Here is a 7,117-nt window from a genome sequence, read left to right as displayed (position 1 = left end):
TTAACTCAGAATTGATCATGGACATAAATATAAAACAAAGAACTCTAAATCTTTTAGAAAAATTCACAGGAAATCTTCAGGACTTAAGACTAGGCAAAGAGTCCCTAGACTTTATACTAAATGCATGATCCATAAAATGAAAAATTAATAATTTGGACCTCCTCAATATTATTTTTTTTTCTCTATGAGAGACGGTGTGAAGAAGTTGATTAGGGACAGTAAATACCGTGAGAAAATATGTACAAATTACTATTTGTTTTCTATTTTTTCTGTAACAAATTGTCACAAAGTTATTAGCTTAAAACAACAAAAAATTATTATCTTACAGTTCTACATGTCAGAAGTCTAAAATGGCCCTTACTGGGCTAAAACCAAGATGTTTGCAGAACTTCTTTCCTTTCTGGTAACTGTAGGGGAGTATCTATTTTATTATTTTTTTTCAATTTCTGGAGGTTGTCCTCATTCCATCTTCAAGCCAACAGTGTCATCACTCCAACCTCTCCTTTCATAATCATGTCTTCTCCTCCAACTCTACTTCTCCAGCCTACATCTTTCATTTATAAGGCCCTTGTAATTATACTAGGCCCACCCAGATTATCCAAGATAATCTCCCCTTCTCAGAATAAAATTATTACCAACTGTAATTCAATCTGAAAACATATTTCTGTCCCACTATTTATATAACATATACTTAGGTTTGGAGGACTATATGTGGGCATTTCTGGAGTGGGTGTCATTATGATGTCTATCAGAATCACATATCAGACAGAGGACTTGTATTTAGAATATAAAAATAATTATACATCTCAACATAGAAAATCAAATGATTTAATTGTGAAATGGGTTAAAGATATGCACAAACAACTCACCAAAAATATATACATATAAGAAATAAGCACATTAAAGTAAGTTGAACATCATTAACCATTAGGTAAATGCAAATTAAAATCACAATGAGGTATTACTGCACAGCTGTCAAGACTGTATATATATGTGTGTGTGTGTGTATGTATATACATACACACACACACACAAATATATGTATACATCATGCCAAAAAACTGTCAAGAAGTTGGAGAAACTAAGTCATACTTTGCTGATCAGAATGTAACATGATAAATCCACTCTAGAAAACTGTTTGACAGGCTTTTTTAAAAACTAAAAATTACATGATACAGTACATAAAAAATCCTAAAGACACCACCAGACACTAGCTCATCAATGAATTTGGTAAAGTTGTAGGTTAAAAAAATAATGCACAGAACTTTGTTGCATTTCTATAAACTAAAAATGAAAGATCAGAATGAGAAATTCCAAAAACAATCACATTTACCATCGCATCAAAAAGAATAAAACACATAGAAATATACCTTCCTAAGGAAACAAAAGATCTGTACTCTGAAAATAATAAGACACTGATGAAAGAAATAGATGACACAAACAGATGGAAAGATATACTATGTTCTTGGATTGGAAGAATCAATATTGTCAACATGACTATACTACCCAAGACAATCTACAGATTTAATGCAATCCCTATCAAATTACCAATGACGTTTTTCACATAAGTAGAACAAAAAACAATCTTAAAATTAGTATGGAGACACAAAAGACTCTGAATAGCCAAAGCAATCTTAAGAAAGAAAACCAGAGCTAGAGGAATCAGTCTCCCTGACTTCAGACTATATTACAAAGCTATAGCCATCAAACAGTATGGTACTGGCACACAAATAGAAATATAGATCAATGAACAGGAGAGAAAGCCCAGAAATAAACTCACTCACCTATGGTTGATTAATCTCTGACAAAGGAGGCAACACTATACAGTGGAGAAAAGACAATCTCTTCAATAAATGGCCCTGGGAAAACCAGACAGATACATGTAAAAAAATGAAATTGGAACATTATTTAACACCATACACAAAAATCAACTCAAAATGGATTAAAGACCTAAATGTGAGACCAAACATTATAAATATTTTAGAGGAAAGCATAGACAGAACACTCTCTGACATAAATCACAGCAATATCTTTTTGATTCATCTCCCAGAATAATGGAAATCAAAACAAAAATAAACAAATGGGACCTAATTAAACTCAAACTCTTTTGCACAACAAAGGAAACCATAAACAAAATGAAAAGACAACCCACAGAATGTGAGAAAATACTTGCAAATGACGTGACCAAAATGGGATTAGTCTCCAAAATTTACAAATAGCTCAAAACAAACAACCCAATCAAAAAATGGGCAGAAGCCCTAAATAGACATTTCTCCAAAGAAGACATGCAGATGTCCAAGAGGCACATGAAAAGATGGTGAACATCACTAATCATTAGCGAAATGCAAATCAAAACTCCAATGAGATACTACCTCACACCAGTCAGAATGACTAACATCAAAAAATCCACAAAAAAATAAATACTGGAGAGGGTGTGTTGAGAAGGGAACTCTCCTACACTGTCGATGGGAATGTAAATTGGTGTAGCCACTATGGAGAACAGTATGGAGGTTCCTTAAAAAACTAAAAATAGAGCTACCATATCATCCTGCAATCCCACTCCTGGGCATATACCTGGATAAAAACATGGTCCAAAAGGAAACACGCACCCCAGTGTTCATTTCAGTGCTGTTAACAATAGCCAAGAAATGGAAGTATCCAAAATTTCCATTAGCAGAAGAATGGATAAAGAAGATGTGGTACACATATACAATAGGATACTACTCAACCCTTAAAATGTGAAATAATGTCATTTGTGGCAACATGGATGGACCTACAGATTGTCATACTGAATGGAGTAAGTCAGACAGAGAAAGAGAAGTATCATGTGATATCACTTATATGCAGAATCTTAAAAAAAAAAAAGGAAAGATACAAGTGAGCATATTTACAAGACAGAAACAGACTCACAGACTTAGAGATCGAACTTATGGCTACCAGGGGGGAAGGGTGGGGGGAGGGACAGTTAGGGAGTATGGGATTAACATGTACACTCTGCTATATTTAAAATGGATAACCAACAAGGACCTACTGTATAGCACAGGGAACTCTGCTCAATATTCTGTAACAACCTAATTGGGAAAAGTACTTCAAAAAGAATAGATACATGTATATATATAACTGAATCACTTTGTTGTACACCTGAAACTAACACAACATTGTTAATCAACTGTACTCCAACATAAAATAAAAAGTTAAAAAATGAATTTAACAATAATTCTCAGTTATTGCACTACTAGGCATCCATACCAAATAAATGAAAACATATTTTCATGCAACATTTTGTACATAAATACACACAGCAACTTTATTTTTGATACCCCCAAATGTAAACTACCCAAATGTACTTCAATGGGGGAATCCTTAACCAAACTGAAGTATACTGTGAAATGCTACTCAGCAGTTAAAAAGAATAAATTATTGATACATGCATCAACTTGTATATATATATATCAATTAAATTATCCTGAGTGGAAAAAAATACTGAAAAAATATCTACCAAATTTTTACATTTACTTAACATTTGCAAAATAATATAATTGTAAATGGATAGTAGACTTGTGGTTGTCTGTTGTTAAGGATAGGTAGGATTTTGGTAGGTGTGAATATAAAGGGTTAGCACCAGGGAATCATGTGTTTATGGTACAGCATGGGGGTTAAGTATCTTGATTGTGGTGAAGGTTGCATGAATCTAAACATGTGTTCAACTCTTGCATAGAACCTCACATTCACACACACATATGCACACACACATATAGATGAGTACATATATAACTAACAGAATCTCAGTAAGCTGAAAGATTGCTCCAGTGTCAATTGCCTGATTTTGATATTGTACTATGGGTATGAAAGATGTAGTTGGGGGAGTCTGGGTAAAGAGTTTATAGGATCTTCCTGTACATTTTCTTGCATACACGTATGAATCTATAGTTATTTCAGAATAATGTGGGTTTTTTTTCGTTTTGTTTTGTTTTGTTTTTTTGTAAATTGAGTTACAATAAAAATTATCAGATTGATTTTTCCAGGGAATAAAAGTGTATAAATTTCTCATGCTTTCCAAAGAATTTATATGTTACGAGATAGATGTTGTGGCCATTTTACTTTCACTTAAGCTTGAAGCATTAGGGGTAATCTGAATTGTTGCATCCTGCCTAAAGTTAGTGTGGATTAACTATTAAAAAACTCCTTTAGCAGGGTATGATTGGCATGTAAAAAGCTATACAAATTTAATGTTTACATCTTCATTATTTTGAAGTTAAATATATGCCCATGAAATCATCATCACCATCAAGGCCATAAACATTTCATCATCTCCCAAAATTTCCTCCCAAGTTCTTTATTATTACTTATTTTTTTGTAAGAAGTAAAAACACTTAACATAAAGTCTACCCTCTTAGTAAAATTTAAGTATACACTACAGAATTTTAAGCTATGGGCAATTTGCTGTATAGGTGTTAGCTGAAATTTCTATCACTTTGACAATCATCACCCAAATTCTCACTCTCCGACATCCTAGCAATTTCCATTCTAAATTCTGTCTCTGTGAGTTTGACTATTTTAGATTCCACATATAAGTGAGATAATAGAATGTTTGTCTTTCTCTGTCTGGCTTATTTCACTAAGCATAATATACCCCAGGTAAATCCATGTTGCCAAAAATGGCAGGATTTCCTTCCATTTCTTAGGTTGAATAATATTCCACTGTGTGTGTATATATATATATATATATATATATATATAATATATATATATAATATATATATATTATATATATAATATATATATATAATATATATTATATATATATATTATATATATATACACCACATTTTCTTAATCCAGGTATCTGACAATAGACATCTAGGTTGTTTCCATATCTTCAGTATTGTGAATAATGCTGCAGTAAACATGGGACTGCAGGTTACTCTTTGAGATGCTCATTTTACTCCCTTTGGACAAATATCTAAAAGTAGAATTTATTGATGATATGTAAATTCTATTTTTTTTAATTTTTTGAGGAACTTTCATACTATATTCCATAATGGTTGTGCCAATTAACATTTCCATCAACTCTATACCAGAGTTCTCTTTTCTCCACATGCTCACCAACACTTTTTTTCTTTTTTTTTTAATAATGGACATCCTAACAGGTGTGAGATGAGATATCAGTGTGGTTTTAATTTTCATTTCCCTGGTGATTAGTGATGTTGTCACATTTTCATATGCCAGTTGACCATTTGTATGTCTTCACTGGGAAAAAAAAAATGTCTATTCAGGTCAGTTTCCCGTATTTTAATTGTGTTATTTATCTTGCTGCTATTCAGTTGTAGGAGTTACTTATATATTTTAGATATTAACTCCTTATCAGATATAAGTTGGGTAAAAATTTTATCTCATTCCATAGGTTGGCTCTCAATCCTGTAGTTTCCTTTGCTGTGCAGAAATTGTGTAGCTTGATATGATCCCAGTTGTTTGTTTTTGCTTTTATTGCTAGTGCCTTTGATGTCATATAAAAAAAAACAAAAACAAAAACAAAATCATTGCCAGGATTGTATCAAGGAGACTTTCCTTCATGTTTTCTTCTGATAATTTAAGAGTTTCAATTCTTATATTTTGTCTTTAATCCATTTTGACTCGATTTTTGTGTATGGTATAACATAATAATCCAATTTCCTTCTTTTTCATGTGGATATCCAGTTTCTCGACAGCATTTGTTGAGGAGGCTATTCTTTTCCTACTGTTTAATTGTGGCAGCCTTGTCAAAGGTCATGTATATGTGGGTTCATTTCTTGGCCCTATATTTTGTTACAACCATCTTTTTATTTTCTTTTGCAGTATGCGGGCCTCTCACTGTTGTGGCCTCTCCAGCTGCAGAACACAGGTTCCAGACGTGCAGGCTCAGTGGCCATGGCTCAGAGGCCCAGCCGCTCCACGGCATGTGGGATCTTCCTGGGCCAGGGCACAAACCCGTGTCCCCTGCATTGGCAGGCAGACTCTCAACCACTGCGCCACCAGGGAAGCCCTGTTACAAGCATCTTTGAGTCTGTTTTTGTGCCAATACCATACTGTTTTGATTACAATAGCTGTGTAATATAGTTTGAATTCAGGAAGTGTGATACCTCCAGCTTTACACTTCTTGCTCAAGATTTCTTTGACAATTTAGGGTCTTTTGTGATTTTATATGAACTTTAGGAGACTTCTTTTTTTATTTTTGTGAAAAATGCCACTGGGATTTTAAGGAATTGCTTTGAATCTGTAGATTGTTTTGGGTAGTATGGACATTTTAACAATATTTATTATTTCAATCCATGGACACTGAGTATCTTTCCAATTTTTGTGTCTTTTACAGTTTTTAAATAAATGTCTTGTTGTTTTCAATATAGAGATCTTTCACTTCCTCGGTTAAATATATTCCTAAGTATCTTATTTTTTTTTGATATTACTGCACAAGGGATTGTGTCCTTACTTTCTGTTTCAGTTAGTTTTTTGTTAGTGTACAGAAACTGAACTGATTTTAGAATGTTGAATTTATATCCTGCAAATTAACTGACTATTTATTTGTTCTAACAGTGTTTTGGTAGTCTTTAGAATTTTCTATATATAAGATTATATGATCTGAAAATAGAGACAATTTTACTCTTTGTTTCCAATTTGGATGAATTTTATTTTCTTTTTGTTGCTTAAATCTCTAATGAGAACTTCCAGTACTATTTTGAATAGAAATGGTGAGAGCAGGTATGCTTGTATTGTTCCTGATCTTAGAGTAAAATCTTTAAGATTTTTCACTATTGAGTATGACGTTAGCTGTGGGCTTGCCATGCATGGCCTTTACTTTGTTGAGGTACATTCCTTTTACACCTAATTTGTTCAGAGTATTTATCATGAAAGGCTGTTGACATTTGTCAAAAGCATTTTCTTCATCAATTGAGATGATTTTTATTCTTCATTCTATTAATGAGGTATATTACATTTATTGATTTGCATATGTTTGTCCTTGTACCCCTGGGATAAAGCCTATTTTATTATAGTGTATGATACATTTAATGTGCTGCTGAATTTGATTTGCTAGTATTTTGTTGAACATTTTTGAATCTATATTTTTTGTGGGCTATTGGCC

This window comes from Mesoplodon mirus, assembly GCF_964341445.2.
Source record: "Mesoplodon mirus genome assembly, chromosome: X".
In the NCBI taxonomy this organism is placed as follows: Eukaryota; Metazoa; Chordata; class Mammalia; order Artiodactyla; family Ziphiidae; genus Mesoplodon; species Mesoplodon mirus.
The sequence above is the reverse complement of the archived record's forward strand: the minus strand, read 5'-3'. Positions refer to the sequence as shown.